Here is a 16,204-nt window from a genome sequence, read left to right as displayed (position 1 = left end):
AGTACCAAAAAAAAAAAAAAAAAAAAAATCCCAAGGTCAGCAGTCTTTCTACGTAATATATAGTCAATAAATATTAATGGATGGATGCATGGATTTTTTTTTTGACTGATTAGTTAAATATGATTTTTGATGTTGATGGGTATTAGTACTCGGGAAATACATAGTCCAAGGCTGGGTAGACATGAGTTTAATATTTACTAACATTTTCCCTTACCTGACATCTGGTCCTCTTGAGATATTAAATCCAGAGTCTTTAGATCTTGCTACTTTGCATGACTGGGTTAGATTGCATATGAGAATTTTGCAAAACAAAAATATACATCACACCAATTTGCTTCTCAATTCCTGTTCCTCTCAAAAGACCTTCAAGTAACAGAGTCCCACAGCAATAATCACATGTAAGGTAAAGAAATTAAGAACTTTAGCTGGGAAGATATTAAATGAGTCTCTGGAATGTAGTAAAAGACATATCCAAGGGTATATCCTTCCCCTGAACTTCTTTCTGACTTGAACAAGCCCTCAAATGGAAGGCTTCTCTTGGATAATAAGAGAAGACAGATTAAAATCTGGTTATAAGTCACTGCTGGGTACTTTGGATTCATTTATGCCATGGGTTAGATCATGTCCCCAAGTACAGCGGTGTACACAAGGCATTGCTCCTGATAACAATAAAACCTATAAAATGGAGTTTCAAAGGCACAGAGTCCCTCAGTAATAAAAATCTGCAAATAACCCAGGCATTACCTTCAAGCGCTTTCATCAGCATTCTGGGGAAAGTCTCTATGCTTCTCCCTTCCGATCTCTTAGGAATCATGGTGATAATGACAGCATGGGGCAGCAGGTGGTAGATGAATCGGAGTGGGTTGTCACAGTCCAGACTGGCTGGGTTTAAAAGCGGAGTTGGCTTGAAAAGGAAACAAAGGGCCAGCCTGGCTCATAATGGCTCTGAGGGAATCAGGATCCCAGACAGGGGAGCCAGCGTGGGGATTTGTCTGTGTTTGTTTTAATAGAGCAGCGAGACCAGGAAAAAATCCTCAATGCCATCTGTAGACTTACTGCTGGGAGGAGAAGGACTCAGACACAGTGATGGGACTTCCTCGCACATCCAGAAGGGTGTCTGCCTTCAGTACATCCCCAAGGCTGTAAAGGAAGCTTGGCCTGTTAAGTGAGCATGGTTGGATGGTCACCTTGCCCATTTTTAAGAGTTCCTTCCTCTGGGTAGCCTTGCCCAGCTGTCCCCATCCAACCCAGGTCACCCAGGGAGCTCTTAATCCCCACTCACCAGAACATGAGACACTCACATGACCCAGAGTTTCCCTCCAAATATTTCACCCATTGTGCCCACAATCACGTTTGTGTCTGACACATGTTTTGGTGGGAAGGAGGAAAAGGAGGGTTGGAAAAGAACAGCCGTGGAAAGCATCTCTGTGATGATGGAACTCTTTACAGAGTTCCTCACCTCCTCCATGCCCACAAAGGCCTTCTTGGAAAGCACACTGTGGCCACCCCTCCCAGGACTCCCATCTCCTGACCCTGCTTTCTTTTTCTCCACAGAGATGACCCTTGACATAATTTATTTTATGTGTGTGTGGACAGGCAGGGATTTTTGTCTCTGTTACTCAGTGTGTTCCAGCACCCAGAATAGTATGTGGTACTAGTAAGTACTCAATCAAGATATTTTTAAAACAGTGCCAATTCCTTGCATGGAGGACAGCCTTCAAGCCACCCCTGCAAGTTAATGTTGACCTCTGAGGGAGCCTCAGTGTCCCTCTCACCCCAGGAATAATGCAGGTCCCTCTATGTCCCAAAGGGAGTTCTACTCTCTGGAGAGTGTTAAGTGGCTACTGTGCCAGTGGTATAGCACTCTGCCCATTGAAAATCTCAAAATATGTGCTGTTTTCTTCTATTTCTTTCTTGGGTCCAAATTGTTAAAATAATTGGCTCCTGCTCTGTTTCTTCTCCATCTTTCCCTCCCATGGGACTCACTTGTGTCAAGAAATCTCCAAAAAGAAGTCAGTCTTGGCCCAGAGCTTGGTCTCCCTGGGAAACAGTCGGGGCACTCCCCTTTCTTATTCTCACTGGGAGAGGTGACTCAAGGCAGAAAGGATCCAGTTCTATCAGCCATGGCTCTTAGTTGGACGGTCGAAGCCCAATCTGACTCATTTAAGTAGAGGGGAGATTTATTGAAGAATGATAGGTAATTAACAGAATCTCTGGGAGGGCCAGTTCTGCAGACCTAGGGGCAAGATAGTTAGAGTAACACCCCAAATCACACTTCAAACATGGCCCCATAGAGACAGCTGGTCCACCACTACCAGGTTCAGATGCTACGGCTCACCCCATCACCAGCCCAGTGTGGAAAACTAGAAGATCCCATGGGAACTTCATCCACACTGCCTAAGAACATGAACATGGCTAATGCCATTCCCATTAAATGGGCTCACATGGTGCCTACTCCCTATGGAACTCACTCCAGAGCCTGGAAGGTGTGTCTGTCTGACCCTTTCTCATGCAGGCTCCCTGAGAGCAAGGGAGGCTGGGAAAGCAAGTATCCACCTTTTCTCATGGGAAATGAGTCCTCAAAGATGTGTGGAACACTCCCCAAATGCTGAACCATTGCCAAAGTATGACAAATGTCCACCTCATAGACAGACTCAGGTGTCCTGGCCAAGTATCCTGTTACTCTACTTTGCTCTAACATGCATTTATTTTTCTTTTCTAACAGATTTGCTGAGACACGTGCCATAGAATGTATCCATTTAAAGTGCACAAGTCAATGATGTTTAGTATTTTCTGAATTGTGCAAACTACCCCCACAATCAATTTTAGTACATTTTCATCACCCCCAAAAGATATCCTGTACCCTTTAACCATCATCTCCTTCTTTCCCTGTTCCTCACAGTCCTAGCCAACCACTAATCTAGGTTGTGTCTATAGATTTATCTATTCTGGATACTTGGCATAGACGAAATCATATAATATGTGGTCCTTTGTGACTGTCTTCTGTCATTTATCATTAAGTTTTCAAGGTTCATTCACATCGTAGCATGTAACGGCATTTTGTTTCTTTTTATTGACAAATAAGAATTCATGGTGTGGATACAACACATTTTATTCATCCATCATCAGCTGATGGACTTTGAATTGTTCCCATTTGAGGACTACTATGAAAAATGTTGCTATGAGCATTTGTACGCAGGATCTATGTGGACATATGTTTTCATTTCTCTTGGGTAGATACCTAGGGGTGAAATTTCTGGATTATATGGTAACTCTGTAACTATTTCAGGAACTGCTAACCTATTTTCCCATTAATTTCTTTCCTTCTTATTTATTTATTTATTTATTTATTTATTTATTTTTTAGATATTAGGGATTTAGCCCAGGGGTGCATTACCATGGAGTCACATCCCCAGTCCTTTTTATTTTTTACTTTGAGACAGAGTCTCACTAAGTTGCTTAGAGTGTCACTGAGTTGCTGAGAGAGCCCTCAAATTTTTACGCCACTGCACCCAGTTTTCCCATTAATTTCTTTTTTTTTTTAACCTTTATTTTATTTGTTTATTTATATGCAGTGCTGAGAATTGAACCCAGGACCTCGTACATGCCAGGCAAGCACTCTACCACTGAGCCATCACCCCAGCCCCCCATTCATTTCTAATGGTGACTCTTACAGTCTTGTTTCACAGGATAAGATAGACTCAGAGATTAACAGTGCTGAAAGTCACTTAGTTATATGCACATCAAATTAAGCATTCAAGAGATGGGACTTTAGCTCCATGGTAAAGCACTTGATTGCCTGGCATGGGCAAGGCCCTGGGTTCAATTCCCAGCATTGCAAAAATTAAAAATAAGGTATTCAAACTCCCAGTCTGCACTCAATCCACTACATTCCACTGCCTTCCTCTGTGGCATGTATCTGCTTTCCTATTCTTCTCATTCTATGTCCTCATGTATGTTTCCTTTTTGGTCTCATCTTCCCAGGTATATTATAAGTTCCTGAAGGGTCTGTGTGTTTCTCTTACTTTAAAACTCTATCCTTGTCTACGTTCTTCCCTTTATTAGCTTTCAACCCACAGAATTAAGCAAGGAAGGAAAACAGATCTGTGGCAGATGCTGGCAACTGCCCACCCCATACCCACTCACCTCTTCTGCCTTGCTAACAGAAGTAGGTCTTAAGTGATCACAGGCTGGCCCTTGGGGTTTAATGGTGATTGGTCTAAGCCAGTCAGGATAATTCCATTTGCCTCTGTGAGTGAATGGTCTAGCAATAGGCACATGACTCAGTTTTGGCCAATGAGAAGTAGAAAGAAATCTGTCCAGGACTTCTGAGAAAGTTCTTCCTCTATTAAGAGAAAGGTCTAGAGCGAGACATGGTGGTGCACTACTGTAATCCCAGCAACTTGGGAGGCTGAGGCAGAAGGATCACAAGTTTGAGGCCAACCTCAGCAACTTATTGAGGCACTAAGCTACTTAGTGAGACCCTGTTTCAAAATGAAACACAAAAAAGGGCTGGAGATGTGGCTCAGTGGTTAAGCACCCCTGGGTTCAATCCCTGATACCAATAAAAATAAAAATAAAAATAAAAGAAAGAGAGGTCCCTGCTTTAAAGTGGGTTCTGTGAGCACAAGATGGCTGCCCAGTTGGAGATGCTAGAGTGGGCACAGGGGTGTGTGTACCTGTTCCTCAGTGCTTCATGGTGGTGCCCGTGTGCTTGATGCCTGGGAAATCTGGTTCTTCTCCTCACCTGCCCAGGAGTTCCAGCATCTACCCTTCTCGGTCTTACTTCTCCGGATTCTAGTGCACATCTCCTTTGGACTTGGGTCACCTCTGAGTCCCTCACCCCTTGGCACCCCTGATGCCTCCTACCCACCATGCTCTTACCTGCCCTGTTCCCTTCCTTTCTGCCCCCGGCCCTCTTACAACACACATGATTCTCCTAAGACCGCTTCTCAAGAAACTTGGCTTTAAGCTGGGCAAACTTGAACCTAAGAGCTACCTAGTAAATACATTTGAGGAAGGAATGAGTCAAAAATTATTCATGCTCACAAAGGGTAAAGCACAAAAGAAATACGAATTCTCAAAAACACAGAGAAAAATTCAGCCTCACCAACTTTCAAACACTAATATTTTTACCAATCAAATTAAAAGTTATTAAATATTTAATAATACATTGGTAAGGGTTGGGCAACAGGGACTTTTTGCACTATTGGTAGAAACAAAACTGGATCATCTCTAGAGGCAATCTGACCTTTAAAAAATGTGCAAAGCCTTTGACCTAATTAATTTCACATCTAAAAATATATCCTAAGGAAACAGAAAGATATGCATAAAAGCATTTATATTTAAGGATGCTCATCTTGGCATGAAAAACCAGAAGCAAGCTAAATATTAAAAAAAACAGTTTTTATTAAATATGGATATTGTGTAGACATTCCACATCTATCATGGAACCCATGATAGCAATAAAAAACCATACTGTTAAAAGATACTGACATGGGAATGTGCTCATGATTATTAAACACACACACACACACAAAAAAAAAAAAAAAAAGAACCAAAAAACAGGTGACCAAATAGCACTGCAGTGTGATGTTATATGTCTACAAAATTATAAAATGACTCAAAGGATATATTCTAAAATGTTTAATAGTGTTTATCTCTAGGTAGACCTGTCACAGGTGGATCTTATTTTCATGATGCTCATCAATATTTTCGAATTTTTCACATTGAGTTTATATTTCTTCTTTTTAAAAAGTTGAAAGAAGGGGTCAATGTGTTGATATTAACTCTGCTTCCTACTGTCAGAACATTCATGACCCAGCAAGTATGAGGCCTCTGAAGGAGAGTCCTAAGGGAGCATTGTCAACTGCCCACTCCGTGTGTCTCCACACCCATGGGCTGGGTAAGCTTTTGGCAACAGTGGGACATGCAGGGGCAAGAGCTCCTCACCTCAGCCTCTAGTTCTGTGGTTGATGCTTGTCAAGGAAGCACCCAAGGGCCTGTGAGGAGGCACCCTGGGGGCGCCCAGCCCACAGCCAAGACCCCAGCCCGGCCCTCAGGAGAGCCTTCAATGTCAGAATACACACAAACTCAGACTGTGGGAGAAACAGGTGCAGATTCCAAGAGGAAGCACTCACAGATGGACCTCCTGGAATTCTGGGTGGTTTGTGGTTAACCACACTGCCTGAGGGGCAGGCGATCTGGAGGCCCAGTGAGAACAGAGCATGGGAGCGAGTCATGGGAGACTGGGGAGAAAGGGGAGGGTGGTGATTGAGACAGAGACGGAAGTCAAAACCAAGTGTAGGTGTTGGCAGAGATGGGAGCCCAGATAGAGGCTGACATGGGCTTCTTTAAAGGAGAATCAGTTTTGTTTTGGTTTTTAGCCAAAGAATTGGCCTTACATAGCCTGCAAATTATAGAGCGCTTTTTTGAAAAAGAAAACACTCAATCTGAAGAATATCCGTATGGTTTGTGGGTTTTTTCATACCTACTATGCCCCTAACTTTATTCTTTACAGCTGTGTTCTGAGGTAGACTAGCAATGGCATGGTCCCCATTTGACAGATTAAGAAAACGCCTGAGGAATTAGAATCAGCTTTCCACAGCTCCGCCATGTTGAAAGAATCTGTCCCGTTGGTTGGTTTACCACTCTAGTGAAGTTCTCCATTCCCAATCCTGTGGACTTCCATGCACATGGAAGGCTGAAGCTGGGGTTTGGTAGGAGTGCAGGACTTGGAGTTGGAAGAGAGGAACTACCACTCCACAGCTCTCCAACCACCCAACTATCCATCACATGAGGGTGAGGCCTTGCCCCACGCTTGAATGCTGATTACCTCTTGAACCACAGTGTCCTTGTATGTAAAATGAAGTTCACTCCTCCAACAAACGTCTATGGAGCTCCTACTCAGTAAATACCTCAGATCTTGTGGTAGGCACTAGGGACACAGTGATGAGTCACTCCTGCCTAGAAGCTTGGTACACTATGGTTCATGGTCTGTCTTTCTACCCCACAAGTTTAAAATATTCGTTTTTTAATTCATAAAAAAAATTAAAAGGAAGTTTTTTTGTAAATTGTGAAAAACTGTAATATTCTGATTTCCATGTCCATGAATAAGAATGTACTGGAATACCACACAGTTTCTGTCTTGCCTATGACTGCTTCCATGGTACAACTGCAGGACTGAACAGTTGTTAACAGAGACCATATGGCCCACAAAGGGAAATCATGTATTGTCTGTCCCTTTACAGAAATTTCTGACCTTTGGGCTTAAGGAAGAAAAACTAGATAATTATAGACTCTCAGGAGTTCTCCAAAAGTAAAGAGATAGAGATGGAATTCATGGAGACTGCTAGGAATGTGAAAATAAAAGTGCCCAGACAGAGCACTTGGTTAACTCCCATAACTGGAGTGTTTCCAATTTTCCCTGGGCTGTGGGTACTAACAGGTGAAAATAGCAGGTGTGTCTATAGCCTCACTGGCCCCTGCCCTCCTGGCCCACTCAAGTCCCACCCACGTTCCAGGCCTGGGAAGTGGTCTCGGGTCTCTCAGGCTGCCCTCTGGGAAAGCAGCTGTGTGCTCGCCAAGGTGCTTTCTCCACTACAGCGAGGGTGCAGGGCCAACATGGAGTCATGCGCCTGCTGTCTTATGCTCAGAGAGATATTTGCTGCACAGGGCATGAGGACAATGCCCCTCTCCTCCACTCAGCATCCCTGGAAATTACTTTGGAATGAAAGCAGCTGCGACCTCTTGTCGCACTCCCTGTGGTCCTGTGAAAGTGACTTCTTCATTCCCTCCCTGCCACCACCTTTCAATGGATACACTGGGATACAAGGTCAGAGAATAGCACTGCCTTCTATCTATGCAAAACTCTTCTCTGTCTTCTCCGGATCTTTGTCTTCTCCCTCTGGTTCCCCCATGCAAATGGTGCCTATGTGGATCCACAATGAAGCAGTGTGCTTGGGCTTTGTCACCTGCTGTACAGTCTGTATGGTATAGTCCTATCACACTTCCTAACCTCCCTCGCAGTTGACCACCCATCCCCTGGTCTTCATCTTACCACTCCCTCCCACATAAAGACACAGTCAGGTTTTCATTGAGGTGATGTGATGAACTTTCAGGGTCAGCTCCAGCCTCCTTTAGCTCCTTCCAGCCCTTTCTCCCTCCCACACCTTAGGAAGCAGGCAGGTCTGTGAGTGCCTCAAGTCCATGCCAGGCTCCAAAGCCCAGCATGCCCCCCAGGGGAGCCACAGGGTTCTGGGAAAGCCCCACGCAGCAGAATCACTGCTTTTAAGGAGGCTTTTGCCTCTCACTGCCCTGAGCATCAGCTGTGGCCCTGAGCATGGGCTGTGGCCCTGGCATCCTGTCTGCCTCTAACTGTTCCTGCCAGCACAGGCTCTTACATTTCCTGCCATCAGGCCTCACTGCAATCATGAATAAACCTGGCCTGAGCTACACGTGCCTTCTGGACCTCGCACCCTGTATGTCCAGGCTGGGTTAGCACCTTCATTGTTCCCTGCCTACCCATGCTGGAGTTGCCCATCCCCAATTTAAAACAAACAAATTAAAACAAAACCCTTCCACTACCTTCTTTAGCCCAGAATCTCTCCCCAATTTACATGAGAGGGGATTAAGCATAGAACAACCCTGCTGCTCATGGGCTTTTCCAAGCTGGCTTCCCTGCCATGCCCTGATGGCCTGTGCCACCAAGGTGCCATCATGGCTTGAGGCCCAAACCCACCTAACTACAATGGCTGCTGGGGCCTTGGTTTGGTTCCAAGCTCTACCAGAACAGAACCCAAGGTGGAAGACCAGTGGAAGGGGCAACTGCTCACACACATCACATCATCTCTGGGTGACTCAGAAATGGATGTGCCCAGTCTAATGGGAAAAGGCAGCCAGGGATCCTGGATTTCATTAATTCATCACATCAATAATTACTTGACCATGGATTGAAGTGGGAGGGAATTGTGGTAAGATAAGGGGAGAGGTGGTCACCTGGGAGGCAGGTTAGAAACGTTATGATTCTACATTGTAGAGACAGATCCATCTTGCTTCCTTCTGTACCTGTCCTCATTTCTGTGCTTTTAAGGAAGCAAGAGCAAAAATAAAGGGGAAAAAGAAAACACACACCCAAGACAAGCAATTAGCCAAATCTCACATGTGGATCTGCCCAACTCCTTTCTTATCTCTCTGTCCCTCCTAATCCAGGATATGATTATATTATGTAGTTGAAAGTGTCTTTGACCATGTAAGGCCTTCTGTACCTCTAGAACCGGTTTTGCAAGAGTCTGTGTTCATTTTAATTCAATTAGCAAACTGTGAATTGCTCATGCTGATTTTTGATACTCCAAAATCAAATGAAATTTTTTGCAAAGTGTTATGGGGGAATTTATAAACTGTGGCATTCGTTGTGCGTACAGCAATGCCCTTAAAAAGCAAACTCTCCGAGGCTGGTGATCAGGGATGCTTCGAGAATGATTCTTTCATTGGGTGGGAAGTTGGACAGCTGACTTCCAAAGTTCCTCCTAACTCTAAACTTTCAGGTTCCAAGACTGACAGACACCAAACTGCAGGCAAGAAAAAACATCTAACATTAGGGATTTTAAAAAAGACTTGACAATGTGTTTACCCAGAGCGATGTGAGCCCAAACATTTCAAACCAGAGCTGTCAAGAAAGAATGTGTTTGCAAACCAGTTGGAACAGAAAGTGAACATCAGCAGGCAGATGATAAACCTTACCTAAAAAGGTCATAAGATAGTGAGTGACTAATCAGTGGAGGTGGTATTAGTAAAGGTTTCTACCCTGTCCAAGCGCTTTCACACTGTTAATGTTGCCAAAAGCTCGGTCCTTGTCCCTGATGCCAATCCAATAACGAGGAACAGTTTTGAGAAAAAGGAAAAAGAAGGTTTATTGCTTTGCTAGGAAAGGAGAAACACAGGGGACTTCTGTCCCAAAGGCTGTGATTCTGCCCATCAACAGGAACAGGGGGCTTTTAAAGAGGTGACTCAAAGGCCACATTCCATGTGTTCTCCGTCTGGAATTGTAATGCACTTGTTAATTTGAGAGACAGTGGTTTCTGAGATCTCCTGGTCCCATCCCCAAGGTCTGGGTTACTTCATTCCTATGGTGGGTGTGTACTCAGGGACAGATAACTCTGTCTAAGATGAAGAAAGATGATCCTATTTCCCCTGAGATTAGGGAGGGGGAGCTATAAAATAATCCTGTTTCCCCTGGGATTAGGGAGGGGAAGAGATTAGGGAGGAACAGGAAGAGAAAGAAACACATTCATTTTAAAAATAAGTGGCAATGGCAGAGCAGCAAGCATTATATTCAAAGCATAAAGTGGGCCACTGTTACATTAACTCCGAAGGGGCTGGTGCATGTGTGTAGGTGGATCAAAAACTTGAAAAGTTAGGATTATTGCATTCTGCCCACCAGACAGCCACAGGAAAGCTGTAGAAATGAAGTATGTGGTGGCAATTCAGAAAAGCAGGCTAACTCCTGAGGTTCATGGTGCAGGAAGAGGCATAGAGTGGGCAAGCCATGGCCCCAGGGCCATGTAAGCAGGAGGTCCACACGCCTCAGTCCAGTTGCTGGTGCCCTCCAGGGGACAGTGAGTTGTCATCCTCCTCCCTGATGCCATTCCAGACCATCAGAGCACCACATCTGGAAAAGTTCCAATTCCTTGGAGGCTCAGAATACTCAACCACACTACACCCTTCCTTTTGTTAGCATTGGAGGATTATTAGCTTTGCCTAAGTAGATTTTTAAGTTATTTTCTCCTTGTGAAATAAGAGAGTAACCTCATAAGATACATATGTACAGTTTAAAGAAGAAGAAGAAAAACGGAAGTCCCCATGCACACCACCCAACTTGAGGTGGGAGTGGAATGCTGTCAATCCTCAGAAGCTCCTCCCTGTTGCCTCGCTCTTCCTTCCACCTCAGGGCAGGCCACCACCTGACCCAAGGCGGCTCACTCTTTCCTTTAAAGTTTCAATCCACGTTTGATGGATGCCTAACCAGGATACTGTGTAGTGGTGCCTGTTTTTAAACTTCACATGAGGAAACCATAGTAACTGTAAGCATCTCAATTTGTTCTCTTCGCTCAATGGTATTTTTAAAATCCATTTATACTGGTGTGTGTAGCCGTAATTTATTCACTTTCTCTGCCATGTAGGGTACCATTGTAGGATTACACCATGATCACTTGTCTATGCTATTATGTGTAGACTTCTGGGTTGTTTCCTTTTTTAGTTATGATTAACTATGATGAAGATTCTTGTACTTGTCTCCTGCACAGGATGTGTAAGAATTCCCCTACAGCCAAGCATGGTGGCATGCACCTGTGAACCTAGGGGCTTGGGAGTCTGAGGGAGGAGGATCCCAAGTTCAAAGATGGCCTCAGCAACTTAGTGGAGCCTTAAGCAACTTAGTGAGAACCTGTCTCAAAATAAAAAAAAATAAAAGGGGCAGCTCAGTGGTTTAGTGCCTCTGGGTTCAATCCCTGGTGAAGCCAGAATTGGGGACAGGCAGTTAGTGTAGAAATAGGGGATCAGGTCAGATCGAGGAAATGGGGCCATGAAAGCCATCTGCCTCTGGAAGTTGGAGACTGCCCTGGGAGAATGGAATGTCAAGGACCTGCAGAGCCCATTGATAACCAAATTTACCTGCCCTTGTTAGGGACTACAAAGAGCTGCTAATTAATGCCCCCTGGGCCCTTACCTGCCTGAATCACCTTGGCCCTCCCCCATGCCCATCGCTTCTCACTTTAGGCCAAACTGGGCCTAATCACGTAGGCAGGAAGGAAAGAGATAAGGGGGAAAGAACGGGAGAATAAAACCTATAAAAAGGACAAGATTTGCTCATCCTATCAATTCCGCCTTTGCGTTTCCTTCTTCCACCCCGGAGAAGTCTGCTTTTACTTTTTTTTTTTTTTTTTTTTTTTTTTTTGCGGTACTGGGGATCGAACTCAGGGCCTTGTGCTTGCGAGGCAAGCACTCTATCAGCTGAGCTATCTCCCCAGCCCTTACTTTTCTTTAATAAAGCTTACTTTCTACTCTATGCTCACCTCGGTGTGCTTCTCTGGCATTATACTTCAATACCTGAGGAAGCAGGACTCGTCACCGGTAAACAGCAGTATCACTGGTACTAATCAATCAATCAATCAATCAATAAAAAATTATTGCCTGAGAGCAGAGCCACTCGAAGCGTGGCCTGCAGCCGACCCACTGCGGGTGCCCAAACTGTCACTGCTGTACAACAAACTAGGGAGCTTGAGCCAGAATGCAAAGCAGCCACATCATTAAACACAGCGTTCAGGTCGGCTGGCATTTTCTCCTAGCAGGACTCGCTTTTGCAGGAGCAGTTGATTTACATTCTGGCTCAAGTTCCTCAGTTCTTCCCACCACTGGGCATTGCAGAGCACGTCTTACCCTCTATCGTTTCTTTTCCCCTTCGTCAACCAACCTCTGGCTCACCTTCCCAGTCAATGAAGACTCCGGCCCCCATTCACCCTCTCATTTTGCTCAATAAAAAAATGTGGGGAACGGGCTGGGGGTGTGGCTCAGTGACAGCACTTGCCCAGCGTGCAGGAAGCCCTGGGTTCCATCCACAGCAAAACACACACACACACACACACACACACACACACACACACTGTGTCAAATGAATGAGTGGTTTGCCTTCCCCAGCTACACGCCTACCCCAGGAACCGCCATGCTTCTGGTGGAGATTCCAGGCAGTCTCTATCAGATTTCTATCAGAAATCTGTTCCCTTCTCCTCAAAAATATGAATCAAGGAGCAAAGGACCTTGCCCACCGCCACGAGGCTTGGGGTCTCTGATACACCAATCAAGGATCTACCGACTCAATTTCTCTCTCAGTCACACGCTAGATTTCAAGAATCTCAAAATTTGGTCTTTGTAAAAAAAATGATAATAATAATGCAGATGTCCTTCTTGAATTACTTTTTTCAAGAAAGGATAAATTGGGTTTGAAAGACATCTGACCACCTTTTAAAAATCTAAAGATAGGAAGGGAGGAGAGAAAGAAAGAAATCTAAGATGTAACAGGGACATGGAGAAATGAGCGTGATGAGAAAATAACCCTCATCAAGAAGGATAACAGGGGCTGCGGTGTAGCTTGGTGGTAAAACTTGTGCATAGCATGTTCAAGGCCCTGGGTTCCATCCTAGCACCAACAAAAACCAAGAACAAAAGAAGGTTAATAGGCCTCCTTACACGATATGCAATGTAACTTCATATACTATCTTCTCAAATCTTTCCTTAAAAATCAGCTTCATCTCATTTTTGGTCTATTTAATATACTTAAAATGCTCCCTTAAGATCTCAAAGACTATTATTAATAATGCATCCTACTGGTGTCATGTCTTGTAGTTTTCATCGGGTTTTATTGCTTTCAATTCTCCCAACTACTTCCTAGAGTACTTAGGGCAGGCATTCCTATGTTGGAAGGTAACTAAAGCCCAGAGAAGTTAAGCGAAGTATTCAAGATCACACAGCCAGATAGTAACAGAGCCCAAACTAGGAGTCAAAAATCTCTAATGCTTCATCTAGTTAGTGCTCTTTTCTCTTCACTGTGCCACCTAGCATCACTTCCCAGGTAATGCCAAATGGTATGAATTAGAATATAAAACCAATGAAGTCACTACAGTGCCCAGGTGTCGTTACCAAAAGACAGCTGCCAAAATGACAGCCCCGGATGTCTTCGGCATTTTATTGCCAGCAGACAACCAAAGAGCTCCATGAGGAACAAGTAGAGCCCTGTGGCCCTTTTAAGATTCTGCTTTCCAACTATGGATCTCAAAATCAACTAGAGGATTCAACATTTCTGACTAGAAAATGCACTCTGCATCATATGGCAAAGTTAAGAATTATTTCACAAAACCTTTGTTACTGTGAGCGTGTGTGATGTAAAACGCTCGCTTTTTTAAAAAAAATTAAGGTTTGCTGTTAGAAATGTTTTGGAATCTCTGCTTTAAAGAGCTAACTTCTAGCCAAACTCCTAGCTGTTATAGTTCAATGCTTGCCTATTCCCAACAGGCATCAATTAATACCAAAGAAAACTTTTATTTTTTTTAATGTAGTAAACAAAATCTGTGGGCTATTTTAGTAAAGATCCAATTATCCAGAACACCCAGGGAATTTAATGTCCTGGTTAATTGAATCTCTTCCTTAATGAGGACAAATTGAAAACCTTGTCAATACACGTAGTCACAGAACATTACAGGTGGAAGAGACCTTGGGAATCAGTTTCTCCAACTCCCTCGCTATCCTGCTAACAGGAGCTGAGGCCCAGTGGGCAGAAGTGGCTTGCCAAGACCCAGGCCCACAATTCACCTGCTCAAACTTTAGTGAGATGGGGCTGAACTCAGAGAGATCACACATGCCCCTTGGGTGGCTTCTTAAAATAAAAGCCCAGTTTTCAGCTTATCTGTTGCCATTTGCCTTTTCTCCTGGCTCAGTGCCGTTGGTTTTATGGAATTTAGAGCAAACATCAAAGATCTGCTGGTAGCATCAAAAGGTGGAAGAGATTGAGTCCCCCTCTCTCTCTCTTCTCTCTGATTTATTAGAATTCATTCTTCTTTGTTTGCTCTGATCTTGTTTCTTCACATACAGTATTGGCATTTCAGGCACAGGGTGGGAACTTTTTTAATATATTTTTTATATGACTTGAAACTGAGACGACTGTTTTCCTGTTTGCCACTCTCTACCCATTCCTATTAACCTTGGTGTTCCACAGTTCCTGCCTATAAGCTATTATTTAATGAGCTCTATCACATTAAGAATAAACCCTGGGAAACTGAAGGAAACTGAAAGACATAGTAGCATCCTCCAGTGTTCGTTCCTTCATCTCACAGACACAAGCACCTACTATGTGGGTATCAGGCATCATACTGGGCACTAGGGATGTAGCAGGGAACAAAACAGAAAAACCCTTCCGGAGCTTACTCTGGTGGGTGACAAACAGGCAGTTGGTAAACAAATAAACAGGCAAGTCTATGACACATCAGGTGGCCGCGAGGCCAGAGGGGGATGGAGAGAGGAGAATAGGGGTGCTAGGGGCAGGGGGTGACTTCCATATGGAGTGGTCAGGAAAAGCTTTGCTAATTCAGAGCCTGGAGGAAGCGAGGCAGGGCCCTGTCTAGGACAGAGATCCTGGCAGAGGAGTTCCTGGCAGCATTTTGGCAGATGGCAAATACCTCCATCAAGTACTGAAGAATTGGCACATTAGGCCCCCCTCACCAGTCACGCAGTCCTAGGGGTTGTTACGTGCTGAGTCAGGGATGAGACAAATTGCATTGGTTCATCCCTCAGCGAGTATATGTGACAAGAGCCAGGGGCTCTGACATGAAAGGCACAGAGGATCCTTATCCCCAGGATTAGTGGCCAACCCCAAAATGACTGTCCATGTGGTCAGGACTCCATTGAGAAGGGATGTTCCACAGGAGGGAGGGAAGAACTTCCTGGAATGGGGGTTGGGGTATCTGTTCTTCCCAGCAGAGGAAGGAAAGAGGGAGTTGCAACCAGGGTCCTCAATTCATTTGGCCTGCTAGGAAGGTGAACGTCAAGAAACGAAAACAGAATTAGCCAGAAAGGTGGACATCACTGCACACTGAACAACACTTACAATTTTTCCTGGTCGTGGCCAAAAAACTGGGGTGGGTGGGGGTTTTATTTGGAGAGAAGCTCCGTAGAGGAAGATAAGAGCATGTCACCATAGCATGTCACATAGTTCGACATTCGCAGCAGAGGAATGAGAGGCTCAGACTTGCCTTTCTCAAGAATTCTGCTGGTGCAAAGAGGTCTCGGATTCCCCATCTGTACATGTGTCTCTGCCTTGGCTGAGCTCATTCGGATGAAGGATTGGATAAGAACAAGTACCGCTGCTCCCTCTGGCCGAGGCTGGGGTTTCAGATCTCCAGGGCTGACCTGACACAGCTGGAATCCCAGGAAGCTGTCTTTGTCCTCCCTCCCCCACCCCTCAAAAACTACTGTCCTCTGACCCATTTGCCAGTGTCTGCTTGTCCACCTCTAGAGGGTTCCTTCTTCCTCCATTCTGGGTGAAACATCCACTCCCCCAGAATCCCATTTGAAAATAGGAACTAGGAGGGAGACCTGGAAGCTATTCCAAAGGGGAGAGCCTGTCTCAGAGGTAATGCGAGGACACTGCTCTCCAAAG

The sequence above is a fragment of the Sciurus carolinensis genome, chromosome 13 (assembly GCF_902686445.1).
Source record: "Sciurus carolinensis chromosome 13, mSciCar1.2, whole genome shotgun sequence".
Lineage (NCBI taxonomy): Eukaryota > Metazoa > Chordata > Mammalia > Rodentia > Sciuridae > Sciurus > Sciurus carolinensis.
Note: the sequence above shows the minus strand (reverse complement) of the source record.